At 37.9% G+C, this 14,144-nt stretch overlaps 3 non-coding genes across 3 annotated transcripts; all 3 read right to left on the bottom strand.

Moving 5' to 3' along the window:
* Positions 1-6,210: 6,210 nt before the first annotated feature.
* Positions 6,211-6,282, bottom strand: TRNAM-CAU (transfer RNA methionine (anticodon CAU)). The gene has a single exon. It is a non-coding gene; the product is annotated as a tRNA-Met (tRNA).
* A 2,707-nt stretch (positions 6,283-8,989) lies between these two features.
* On the bottom strand, positions 8,990-9,061 carry TRNAG-UCC (transfer RNA glycine (anticodon UCC)). Its single transcript has one exon. It is a non-coding gene; the product is annotated as a tRNA-Gly (tRNA).
* Positions 9,062-13,975: 4,914 nt separating this feature from the next.
* Positions 13,976-14,049, bottom strand: TRNAN-GUU (transfer RNA asparagine (anticodon GUU)). The gene has a single exon. It is a non-coding gene; the product is annotated as a tRNA-Asn (tRNA).
* Positions 14,050-14,144: the final 95 nt, after the last annotated feature.

The following is a 14,144-nucleotide window of genomic DNA, read 5'->3' as shown; positions in this document are numbered from 1 at the left end:
ACATCAAGTAGAATAATTAAGAGTTCTCATCAATCGAGCAAGACATTTGTCTAAATTTAAGTTACCACCTTTTGTAGACAGAGCGCTGTAGTTTCCGTAACTGCACGACTAGCGCTTATTTTGCGTGAATGGCCATCTCTATCTTTTGAGAAAAAAAGATAAACTAAAGCTTTATAATGATAATAGTTAAATAGTTAAAATATTATTTTACAAAAATTTTCCAAAAAATACAAAACAAGATGAGTTAAATCACATTATATAATTAAAAATCAGTATTAAGTTGACACACAGACTGAGGCACGGCGTTTCGCGCATTATAAAATAAACGTTAAAGTCCAAAAGTGAGCTCGGATTATACGTAATTAGATTAAATTAAATTTAACCGTCGACCGTCTCCGCAGCACGCACTCCGCGCCTCAAACAGTGTGGCCTGGAGTGGAAGCTTCGCACCTCGCCGCCTGCGTCGAGCCACGCCCCCCCCGCAAATAAGCCGGCGAATAATTAGACTCACAAGAAAATTAAAGGGAATCCTCATGTATGAAATTACTCTCGGAAGCTGAAAAAAATGTGTACGCGCTGTAACAGGCAACGTCTAGTTCACACCTGAAACCTGCGGAAATTAATTCGTTTCTGCTACCTAAGCCCCTGCCCGCCGCCCCTCACCCGACACCCGCGATCCTGTGCTCTTTGATGATTGTACATTGTTTTTTAGTGAACTTTATATATTTATATAACTTATAATTAATTCTAACAATAAAGAATAGTTGCTTTATACAAATAAAAAGACTAAACTTGATATTTTCTAGTACGAAAATATTCATGATATGAAAACGATTGTGTCCCGGCACTTTTTATTTGGCAGTGAGTAGCAGTGAGTTGGCAGAAGCCGCGGAGTGCGCTGTCTGGATGGCCAGCTGACTGCCACTTTGCCAGTGAGCGTTTACTTCGCGGCTCGTTTGTTACTTTGCCAGAACGTTACTGGAGCGATTCACTTACTTGAATCTTAAATTATGAATATTATTTCCTTTGTTTCGATACATTAGTTATTGGTTAACTATAAATATATTAAGCAAACCGTATTTACATATTGTGCTAGGCCATCATAACACTAAAGTAAATTTTAAGAATGATAGATAAGAAAATAAGGCATATTATAAAATACTTTGAGTTGTGTAAATGTCATCTATGGCACATAGGTTTTTAATGTAAACCTCCACAGTGAATATTAACTAGCAAATCTAATTACCTGCGCTCTGCTTCCCCCCAAGATAATCGCGACACAGTGGGTAAAGAAATTTTTATGAATTACAATCAATTTGTGAACTTTGGCTCTTAATTTATGTAAATATATTCGTTACTCAGTGCAAAATAATAGCTACTTAGTTGACACCACAGTGTAAGAGATTGAAAAAGTCACAGCAAATGTATAACTAGATAGAGATTTTGTGGAATGATTATACACTTGGTAATCTCTTGCGACGTATTTGCACCTTCCAACACCACTCCAGCCAGCCCTTGCGTGTGTTTAAGGGGCTGAGGAGCACTCTCAAACTGAGTACATTTACAACACACATTTTCCTAATATAACATCTCTATAGCAATGTATAAATAAGCTTTGTACATCACATACAAACGTATTTATTGTTTTAGGCAAATGTTTTCTGAAAATTGTATTTAATTAACTAATAGTATAAGTGACTTATGTAGTAAAGTCGGTGTTTGCCATCAGTCAAATCTCCTCAAAAGCAGCATACTCGTATATGTAGTTCAAACACAGCGTACAAATTGTATGGCCGTGATTTAGTTGTCACGAAAGTGTTTTAAATAATTAGCAACCAACATTATTATATGCGATATAATGTTACAGTTAAACAATGTTTATTTATCTTCAAAATATATGAGCTACGTGTCGTCAGTTAACTGCAGAGATTGCGCACAACTTTGTTTATATTTAACGACATTTTTGCATTTATTTACGAGTGTCGCGAGCCCCGGAGCACACCCCAGTGTGTCGTGTTAAACATTACTTACTTACATACATTTTTTTTTGTTTACAATTAAATAACACATTTTTATATAGACTTTAGTTTCAATTGACATAAAGTAACTGCTCTTATAGGAGCTACTAAAAGCTACTAACTAAGTTAAAATAATATTCTCTTCGTAACAAAAGTTGTTACATAAACTTAAAATTCAGTCAAAATTTCTTCGCGAATGCTAATTACGAAAAAATTATAACAGACAGGAAACACGCAAAAAAATGTAGTGTTTAAGACTGTAAGGCTAAGCGAAGGGGAGCTGGCGGCCCTAATACAAGAGCAATTTAATTTGCGACACCCTCGCGTAAGGCGACACCGTGACAAGGCGAGGTGTGAAGCTATAGTGGCTGCCGACGGCTCGCCTTACCGATCAATTGCACCCCCTCCCTGCACCCCCGCCACAACACACCGCATTTCACACTCACCACGACTCTCTAAGATTACGATAACTTTAATAAATCAGTGGAAAAGGCAACGAAGGACCGAAACTAAAAGACTGACAAAGAAAAAAACAGGTTTTTTAGTCTACCTGCGTATCTTACTGTCCTATTTCTTCTTTTCTTTCGAAAATAAGCTTGTTTTATATCTGTCGTGAAAAACTAAGCAAGTTTGTAGGAAACAACCTGTCTTGCATTGTTGTAAATCAAACGTTAACTATAGCGGGCACTCCGCGGCGATGTGAGGACAAATTGACGCTCGCCACTTTACGATCACAATAAAAGTATTTAATGTGTGGGGTTAAACAATAGCAGGCTGTTGACTGGAGATCTTTTATAGCGTGTTTGTGTGTATGTTTGTGTGCTTGTGTTTCAATTAGGGACATTAGATGGATATTTTGTGGTGAGCGTTTGAATATGGGAAGTGAACATCAAAGGAAGAAACATTTAAATAAAAATAGAATAAAACCTCCAATTGATGTCTAACCTGCGCATACTCAAGCAACAAAACTTGTACATAATTGCGACAGAAAACTAACTGGTCTACAAATGAAGCAAATCGTACGTATGCAAATAAAACCCGGGCCGCAGCGCTGTGGGCGACAAATAGAATGTTTTAATATTATAACATTACTGTAGAACCATAGAGACACACATTTAATAAGTTACGTAGGATAGCGCAGAGAATTGACAACAGCGAAGCTTGCCGCTGACCATTTGATTTCTAGTAAAAAGTAACAGACTCGTAAAAATATTCCCGATTTAAATTCTCTTACTAATGTAAGTAAGAATGAAACTGAATGCACTTAAAAAACAAAACGAAAGTCGAATGCAATATTATTATAAAACCAAATTGAAACCTTTAGAAACATGACATCACTGGTGAACCCGGCACATCATCTAACCTCCATGACTACAATATAAACGATACTTGCTTAGGAAAATAAAGTGGTTTTCATAGTTCGATGTATTTCACCTATGATATTATAATATCTAGTGGTTTTTCTGTCTTGATCAATTTTTAAAACATATTAAGTGCTTAATAAATCAACCGATGGCATCGTAAAGCAGTGCCTTCGGCGGGGTCCCGACGGCGGCCCTCGAGAGCCTCGCGCCTTCCTGCGCACATGGTGACCGCCGTCGCCATGGCAACGGGGTCAACGACCCACGCTATACCTGCCACTCGAGGATTTCCCACCGCTCACAATTGTTACTTTCAATTCATTTTTAAACATCTACGGAAATTAAACTTTACTCAAAGATTATGACTAAAATAAAACGTTATTTTCGGAAGGAAAAGTCTTTTTCTTTTAATTTAACTATTCGTACTAAAGATAAATAAAAAGATCTTATCTTACCTTTAATATGTTTGATTTTGTATTGTCAGAAAAATTTTGTATAACACCTTATCGTATTGTTAACTCAATCAAAATGTATAAGTTAAGACTTACTTTATTATTCGTATTAAATGTATACACTTATACGAACTACATTACTTATCACCACAACTCCGAATGTCAACAAAAGCGCGCTCAGTGAACGTCCGCGGTTCGAATCTTGAACTTCACTTTAAGAATTTGCAACTTGATTTTGTAAAAATAATACTGAAATATAACAAAAACATTCGCGTGCCGGTACACGCTAGCGAATGCGGCCGCGGCTTCCACTCCGCGCACAAAGCGACAACCTTAATGCAACTATTGCGAAACAGGGTCGGCAGCGACCTTCGACCTTGCTGCACACACAATACAAAATATTTACAATGCATCCCCTAGTAAAGGTGCTCCAGCCCTAACGTCCTGTCGGATAACATTTTCGGATTGTGCCGTGGAAAACTGGCTTTTCTACTCCACAAGTAAATGCCAATTTCCTTTCTACGCCGTCGTGGCGAGTCAGTTGCGACTTTAGAATTATCTTAACAGAGTTTAATTTGAATCGTCGTCTGGGGTCAGACAATGCGCCACGCAATGACGTTTGCGAGGTAAGGGAAAGTGGTACTATCTCGAGGGTGCGAGCGAGAGGTGAGGGCTGCGCGGGATCGGGGGCGGGGGTGCAGGCCGCTGCCTAAGCACGAGCCTCGTGCGCGCTATAAAGAATCGATCTTGAAGACGCTCGTGAAAACTTTGTAGTTTGAGAGGGCATTAGGCGTTTGTGATACTGTTGCCGACTAGATGAAGCGAACTACTTAATATGAGATGCTTATATCAGACGTAGTTTTCCATAGCGTTGATAAATTTTATTCATCGCTTAATACATCGATTAACTGCAAACGTATGTAATAACTATGATTATAACACATATGGACCTAATATTATCACTACTATAAAGCAATATGCTAATTCGTTTTCCGTCTCCGTGGCACATAAAGAATTCATTATATAAGTACACAAAATTGTGTCGCATATAAAACACTTTGGTAACTCGCTTAAATTAACCGCACTATTTCCTACAATTAAATAATTTCATTAAAAAAAAATAACAGCACTGTTACTGAAACAAAGACTGAAGGCGATTCATTTTATAAAACTTCAAATATCCGATTCAACTATAGTATTTTTTGAGTACAGCGCCATCTATCTGAAATAAAACACAATTGTGGTTTATTTTTTTAAACGGTCCATAAATAACAATTTACAGTTTGATTAGAAAATGAAATACTTATCGCTGTCAGTAGCGCCCCACAGCAAACTATCGTCGTATATCCGAATCTGAAGTAAGATATACGGGTACAGAGAGGCGGGATGAAACAAGGGGTGCGGGGTGCGCGCTTGGGAGGGGGGAGCAAAGGGAATCCCTGATGAGGCTCTCTGTGCATCGCCTCGCGCATTCCTCGCGCTTAGGGAATTTTTAACTCGCGAAATAGTGCCTTTTTCAAAGTTACCCGCCGATAACTACGCAACGCTATAGCACTGCAGCGACTCGCTTGGTGAAATTAAAACCGATTACTGAAGGAGGAAGTTTTGTATTTGACTTTGTCGGATGTATCAGTTGAAGTGTGCTTGTTGAATATACTTCAGTTTTTATAGGTGCTTATGAATTAATAAAAGCGACTTCAACACATCTATACAGTTATCTACTAGTATTATTCTTTTGTAGTAAAAGTCTACGAGATAATATGCGAAGTGCAGTAACAAGTTAAATTGTCATAAATTAACTACCATTATGATTTAAAGTAATTTACGTTGACATGTGAATGTAGTGAGCGTGGACTGTGTAATACTTTACTTGTGTAAATGATTTCCGCAACTCGTGCTCCTACAAAAGATCCGGTGCGCACAAACACGGCATTTGGTTAAGATGCGACGCGATGTCGGCGACACAGACGATGCTCTGAAGAGAGCCGCTTCTCTTTGTGCAACATCCCCGCTATTTGTCTTTTACGTCTCCAGCAAATGTAATTAGGCGGCAAGATTTTTGAAACTTGAAGCTTAAGATATGAGTGGCCTGCCGCCGCACCGCCCCCCCCACCGCCCCCCGCACCGCCCCCGCACCGCCACACAAACAATGTTGTTTTGTACACGCCGCAATATAGCTGTTCATCCGACATTACGTAATATCATTTAATATATTACTGTAATGATTTAAAAAAAAAACATAAAAAAATTGTAAAACAGAGAAATGAAATTCACATTTGAAAAAAATTAACTGTTATAAAATATTGAAAAAGAGAAATTAGTAATTTTAACATAATATTTGAAAGTAAAATCAATCAAAAAAACAAACAAAAAGTGTTCTAGCAGAGCGTGGTTTCGATCCACGGACCTCTGGGTTATGGGCCCAGCACGCTTCCACTGCGCCACTCTGCTCTTATGAACTGTTGCGAAAAATTGATTTAGTAACTTATCACACAATTTAATATTGAAATATAAAACACAATATTTACATTATGTTTTCATATGGAAAAAGATCTATCTAAAGTGATTACCTCACCACCCTACAAAGTATGTTAAATCTAAAATATTCTGGTTGACATAAATCTGATATGACAAAATAAATATCGGAAAAGAAAACAATTTTCCTCAATGTTAGCGAAAAATGTAAGTGTTCCCGAAGACCATAGGCAATAGTTATAAGTGGGCAGTCGAAGCGGCGCAATCAGAGCCGGCGCGGCGCACATCAAAGGCAAACTTAATGGGTTTTAAGCGAAGCGCGGGGTGCGGGGTGCGGGGTGCGGGGTGCATGGAGGAGGGGGCTTGGAGTAGCAAGGGCGAATTGTTGCGTACACTCGTTTTTGTTTCGGAGCCTGTACTGTAGCCTAATGAAAGTGACTTGTGACTGCGCCGCGCTTTACCAACACATTTTGGAGTGCATCGGAAGGATTACAAACTGATAGCCGGGTAATATGTTACACTTTGATATGTCTTAAATCCGTTTTATCTCGATGTTTGTGCAAAACGATTAAACAATTCGGTATTATTATAAAGAATACCGTTAGAACCAGGCTTTCATGCATCATCACAAAGTTAAAACGAATGAATGAATATTACTTAGTGACAACCTGCAAAGTTAAAATAAAATTTCGTAATAAAGGATGCAATACATTTTAAAAGTTGTGTTCCCCTGTGCTCACATATCTCTCCTGCAGAATTCCTTGCGCTGCACGTTACCTCTTATTTGTTTGAGGAAATTAAACTCAACTGTGGGATGTCTCTCAGCTCCCCTATTCTGACATCTCATGTTATATGACGAACATTTAAGACTATTACTTAAACTATAAGGTAAAAATTTATAAAAAGAAATCAAAGACCATCTTTCGATAACTATGAGTCTTCAAACATTTCACCGTCAATAAAAATTTTAAGTATGAATCCTCCGTATTCGAAACCCTCGTTAGGTATATTCTAAACCTTAAGCTAGATTATACTTGGTGAGTTTAGTAACTGGTGTTACTAAAAAAAAAACATTTTCAATAAAAGTTTTGATATCGTCAAGCTACACGCTTATGTAGTTTGTAACAAAATATCGAACAGATATATTTAGATAAAGACAGCGCAATAAGTGATAAAAAAACTACGTCGACATTTTATCGTATGACGCTAGAATAGTAGTGCCGACACAGGTAGCCGCAAGCGCGACCTAGATCCTTTCAGTTCATTTGCAGCATCTCTGTTTGCCATCGCAATGGACACCAGGCACCAGACACTACACAGCAGGCACTAGACACCGCTCAGTCAACGACCGCACACTGCTGCAGCCTTTACACACACCAGCCACTTTGATATTTTAACTCAAATGAAATGATAACATCTCTTTACTAAGCTTATATGCTTTTAATTACAAACTGACTTTCGCTGTCGTTTTATAAACGGTTCACAGAAATTAAAAGACGCCCAAGGAATAGAAGGGTTACATTCACATGTACTTTAATGCATTGTGAATAAATTAAAGAAAACATTTGCAGTTCTTTAACAGTATATTAGGAATAAACAGAAATAAAACCAAATAAACTATTATATGTTACAAAATTGTATTACGTTGTCGTGTACACCCTACAATGCGCAACTGAACACATCAATATTTCACCCCTCGCATCTCGCACGTAGCTTCCAATAACTTTGGCAAGACAATCATGCACAATTATGTACTGGGGAGGAACTAACCGCCTCTTTAACTATCAAATAAAGACAAATACGAGATAAGCCATACTGCGCACTAACTGAGGTGTTAAGAGTTTGCTTGTCCAATGCCTGCTATACATGTTGGCCAAAATCGGCCAACATATTATGTTTTGTGAATGTTTGTACAAATCTTGTATTTCGCCTTCTCTACACGTTGGCCAATACTGTGGAAAAGCTGTGGCGTCGTAAGACGTACTTCTCCCCCAATATTGACAGTCGAGACAATATCCGGCGCGTTGGCAAACACATCGAATTCCGCACAATTTGAGCCTAATTGCTTATGTATTTTGTTATCTCCTCGAGTTCGCTCCCAAATGATTTATATATTTATAGATCAACATTGGCTCCCAGCGGCGGTGTAATTAATTGTTACAATGTTTGTTTGGGACATTAGTCACGCTGTCACGTCGCCTCAAACGAAGTCCTTACAGAAACCAGAGTTTGCTCCATCTATTATGGATATAATGTAAATATTTATCACTTATATATCTTTGAACTGCATTCAGATTTAACCAAAATTTAGTTAAATCTGAAGGAATTGTAATATTTAATATTACAATATCCTCAGAGTCACAAATAAACATTTTACATTTTTAGGTTAACTTTTCACGTTCAATCCGTCATACTATTTAATAAGAGACATGAGGTCAGCCTTACTTTTTATATTTTCCGAAGACTTCATATTAAATGTACATGTGGCGCCATCTATTGACGCATTTACTATAACACATTCATTATTTTCAATCTTCTTACTAAAACCACCACCACCACTTGATATTATTTAGTAAAAATATCCAGTAAAAAATCCTTTGATATCGTATTTTTTTGTGTAAAAAAGCTATGTATTTGGAACATTATGGTTATAAGTCATTTTATTTTTTTTTTCCAAAAAGTGTGCGATGGCCGGGAATCGAACCCGGATCAACTGCTTGGAAGACAACTATGCTGACCATTACACCACCATCGCCACTGGCAACTGCATAGCTTATGTAGATTCATAATTACGATTACATCAGAAGTAGCGACAGCTTTGCTTAAATAATCGCGTAAATATTATAAATCGGATCCCAAAGGCTATTCTACGCTTTATAGAAATCCTCAATGAAGGAGTATCCTTGACGACTGACAAGTATGTAAGTTTGAGTTGTACAGACCCGAGGTTATGTACATATATACCGCTACACACAGACTTTTGTACACAAAAGGAAAACTCGAAAACATCAGTAGATGCCCTCAAACGTGAACGATTAATTAAGTCAAAGCTTTGTTATGCAAAAACAAGCCTCCTCGAGGCCCGATGGCGGGATTTTAAAAAAATCCGCGAAGCAGTAGTTAGCGATAGTGAGTGTCAGGCGCTCGGGCGCGGCTCGGGCTCTCGGGCGCGGCGCACTATGTGACAGGATGGCTAATTAAACTGCCGATGACACTACAGCTTCTTGCCGCGGCGAAGGCCGGAGACAATGCGGGCTGCGGGTTGCGGGCGGCAGGGCGCGGAGCGGGGCGCCGGGGGCGAAGGCCGAGTGCGCGCTGTAATCAGGGCTAATAGAAGCGCGTGTGCTTTGATCTGCGCCTCAAAGGGAAGAGGGCGCAACTCGTGAGACTGCACACGGCGCAGCAATTTCTAGAGCTGACATCAATTTTTTACCGTCTAATTCCTGAAAGAATTACAAACTAATAATTTTATGACAATAAAGTATAGGTTTAAAGTGTGTTTACCACTCAGCTTGCGACAGTGGTCAGTTATCAGTCGTTGTCATACTTTAGTTAGTATGACAACGATACTTATAAGAAAATGAGACGAAAATTTCAAATACTTGTCATTAACTGATTGACACAATTGGTACTTTTAGAGTGATACCCTACCTAGTTATAGAACACTAGGTTCGTTAAATTAGGCTAGGTTTCACTTTAAAATATCTGTCACTTCTGTTAGAGTGTGCTGTGCTGTGTACAAGGTAAGCCAGGACACGCTGAAGTGTGTAAGCGTCGTGAGTCGCGATCGCGAGTGCCGCCGTGTCGCACTGTGTCGCGCCGTGTCACTGCGTTTTGCAAAGTTGCAACTGCTGCCTTTGTGACGGGCGACAGCGGCAACGAAAGAGGTCGCGCAGCCAATAATCCCCCTTTTATTTAAGGTTTCTTAAAAAGATGTTGACTGTTAACAACTAGAGTTCATTTGTTTGTTTTACAAAACAGAAAACATTGTGTACTGACTGCATACAAGTTGGTGCAAATTCTGTATTTCTTAAGTTAATCGCTTCGGTTTTAATCTTACTAATATTATAAAACCAAAAGTTTAGATGGATGGATGTTGTTTGTAGGTATCTTCGGAACCGATAAACAGATATCTCTGAAATTTGGCATAGATGTTCAGAACATATTGTGGAAGAACACATAGGGTCTTACTCATTAAGTTTTATATAAGCTAGTTTATGACATATGCAAACATACAGCCAGTTAATTATCTTCATTACATAAAGGTCAACCAGCAAAAATCTAGATGTTATTCAACTAAGAAATCGTATTAACTGTATCAAAAGTACTTAAATGTAGATCAATATCACATTTTGTGTAGGAAATGTTGTTATTTAGGACATATTAGGTAGCTCAGAACAGGGATTATTATCGATTGAACAGTTATTATTGTTACACGTGTTTAATGATAGAAATGTTTGCTAACAACGATGTATGATTTACAGCCGACCATATCTTATCACTTCAATGTGATAAGTTACGCGGCGCGACGTCTTATCTATCGCCTCGCACTACAACAGCTACTTATTGAATTCACAAGTCATTACTACATTCTCACATAAATATATAAGATTCAAACATCAAATATAGCTTTATTATCTATTTCTCATTTTAAAGTTGGCTATGTACTTCATTTGTAAATTGTTTTATCTTAAAAAATACGTTAATGAATCTTAATTTTGTGAAAACATAAAATTAATACAGATTTAAATAAATATAGAAAAAATATTTATCATTACACACAAAAACTAGGAACAAACTTGCTATAAAATTGTGACAAAAGATTTGCAATGTTCTGTTTAGTAATTATGCAGTTTATCGACGATATACATATTATGTAACTTATCCAAATCCACATTTAAATCATCGATATTATACAACATAATATGATTCTAGTTCATGTCCGGTACAACGACATGCGCTAAACAAATATAAATGATACGCACAGACAGACATACATACCTCCAATCTGTGCCCTTATCAAAAAGTACACGTGTAAGTAAACACGGCGATACGTCGCCAGAAAGGAAATAATCCTTCTATTGAGTACTGGAATTATCATGAGCAAACACATCGGCTGTATATCGTATAAAGATGTACAATCGCCTTCGCACGCAGTCTTATAGTTACGAAAATTGTCTTGCATATTGTAACAAACTAATACTCTGTTTCTTTCCACAAATAAACAATTATAATACAAGGTTGCTATAAAAGTTTCATCGTCTTCAACCCATAAATGTCCTCACCGAGAGGCTCGAGCCTACCCTTTGTTTTGGTGACTAGAACTTAGTCAACCACGCTGGCCCAATGGAGATCAGTGTCGATGTTTATTCAGATAAATAGTTGACGAGATATATTCAATGTATCTCTGACTATTGTATAGCTATTGTTACATTTTTTACATCAGAAGGTCGTAGTTATCTACTAGACATCTTTACCGTTTCGCTGCTATTGCCACTTAAGCGGACACCACAAACGAAGTCTACTGTACCTAGAGACGCACCGGGCTCTGACACTGATTGATTTAATCAGCGCTATTTACACAACGAATTTAAAATCGCCAGCTTTGTGATAACAAATACATTTTGTGTAACAACGTATTTCCGTTTTTCAATGTTGAGAACGAAATAAACGATTTCTTAGCAAATTGACTGTGGAAGTGTGTTCACATAATAACCAAACAAATAGGAAATTATATAGTGAATTGAGTTAGATCTGCTTCTTGTTATCTTTTATATATTGTTAGTATAAACATATTCACCTAATTAACTTGCCTTATCAATGCGCACTCTGTACATACATTGATGTTAATTTATGTACAACCATTAAATTATGTTATAAATTGTACAAAATCAAAACAATGTTGGGAATGGTGTTGCCCAGCTGCAGCTCATCGGCGGAGGCGGCGGCGGCAGCGTGCTTACACTATAATTCACTTCAGACCTACCGCCCTCCCCTCCCTTACCCCCAAAACACCGGCAGACAAATAACCTTGAAACTCATAAATATACTCCAATAAAAATACAGCAATCAACCAGCCAGCATCTGTACATCAAGCAGTCAGTTTAGATTGTCCTAGAACAGAATGAGATGAGGGAGACAACATCTTGCCGCACAGAAATCAGGACTTAGACTGAAATACAGAATAGTCAACTATTCAGCGATAAACGTGATTTATAATGAGATTTAATGTGCGCAGCAACTAACAACAAAATAAGTGAGGCAATATAATTTATCCTAGGGACTAAAACAATCCGCGTAACGGAGGGAGGGTGCTAAGCATCCCCGGAAGATACCCAGATACTCGATTCCCTGGCTCCTGGCACCAAACTACTATACAATAGAATGAAACGATTTCTATTCTAGACTGGAAAAAAATCGTTCCAATTTGCGTTATATATAAGATGCAATCATAATTGATGGTTCCCCTCCATGAAAACAAAGCCAAGAATTATTGTGCTCCTAATTTCTCTATGTTCCATTCCAGCCGATACTGAACATGAGCATAGACAAGCATAGTGAAGACAGGGGGTGCGGGGGGTGCGGGGGGCGGCCGGCGGGCGATATTGCTGTCGACGAGGCCGTTACCCGCCAATAAATACATCTGAACAAATAAACACACCGACTAAATTATGATTGTCGATTGTGTTACAGTTCTAAAAGCAGTTAATTCTCGCCTAACACCGTTTCTTGCTCCAATCGTTTTTATCGTCTGCGTTACCAAGATATATTGAATGTTTTTTTTCGTTATATGTATGTATTAGAAGTGACCAATAAAAATAGTTATTGCTTTGCGTATCTAACATGCTTGTCATTACATCAGATAAACTGTTGCTTGATCGTCGCCATTTAGGTTTTTTTTATAACAGAAGCGGGAACACCGAGGTGTTCAGCGACGCCCATGGACATCAGCAATACCAGAGGAACTGCAGACGCGTTGCTGGTCTTTGCGATGGTGAAATTTTATGAATTAAATAGAAAAATAGATATGTTATATGTAGATGAAATAGGTACTAATTTCTTTACAATAATACAGTAAACTAATATTTTTTATCTATTTTGTGAATCAAAACCTTTAAAAATCAGCCATTTTTTCTGCATTTTGTTTTTAACGCTGCGCTGAGTCTGCTGGTTGTGCGCTGACAGCGGACGGCCGCCAATTTCCGAACTGTCAGTCAGCGCTGAACACTTCCGTCCGTCTAATTTACGAATTGCTTACCAGAAACATTGTAATGTTGTTTCTAGACGGAAGAAACTTTATCGGCAAATTGTAATAAATTACACATTATTATATAATAATTTTATTTAGTTGTATTAAACAAATAAAAACAAAATAACATTCCCATCTCAGAATGTGTATATAAATGTAACGCGGCACGATTTGCCGACATGTGGGCACTTTAAGGCTAAAGCACTGCATCAAGATTCAATATAAACAAATTAATCATCATTTATTTAGACGCACGGATGAATTATATTGTACATTAACCAGCACAATGAAATATAACAAAAACAAAATGACGCAATTCAACCAGTGTTAACTTTTCAATACAAAAACATAATTGAACTAAAACGAGAACGTTCGTATTACGGTAGTGGGTTACATTTAAGCATCTTTGACAAAAAGACTCGCCCCCGGGTGGGCTCGAACCACCAACCTTTCGGTTAACAGCCGAACGCGCTAGCCAATTGCGCCACGGAGGCACGTGCATGTCACTTCGAAAATTACAAATTGGAAATAAGGAGTATTATCACAACGTGCAAGACAAGGAAAGATGTATTGCTAAACCCATTTTACC

Source organism: Papilio xuthus, unplaced genomic scaffold (assembly GCF_000836235.2).
Source record: "Papilio xuthus unplaced genomic scaffold, Pxut_1.1 DF826945.1, whole genome shotgun sequence".
NCBI classification, from domain to species: Eukaryota; Metazoa; Arthropoda; class Insecta; order Lepidoptera; family Papilionidae; genus Papilio; species Papilio xuthus.
The sequence above is the reverse complement of the archived record's forward strand: the minus strand, read 5'-3'. Positions and strand labels throughout refer to the sequence as shown.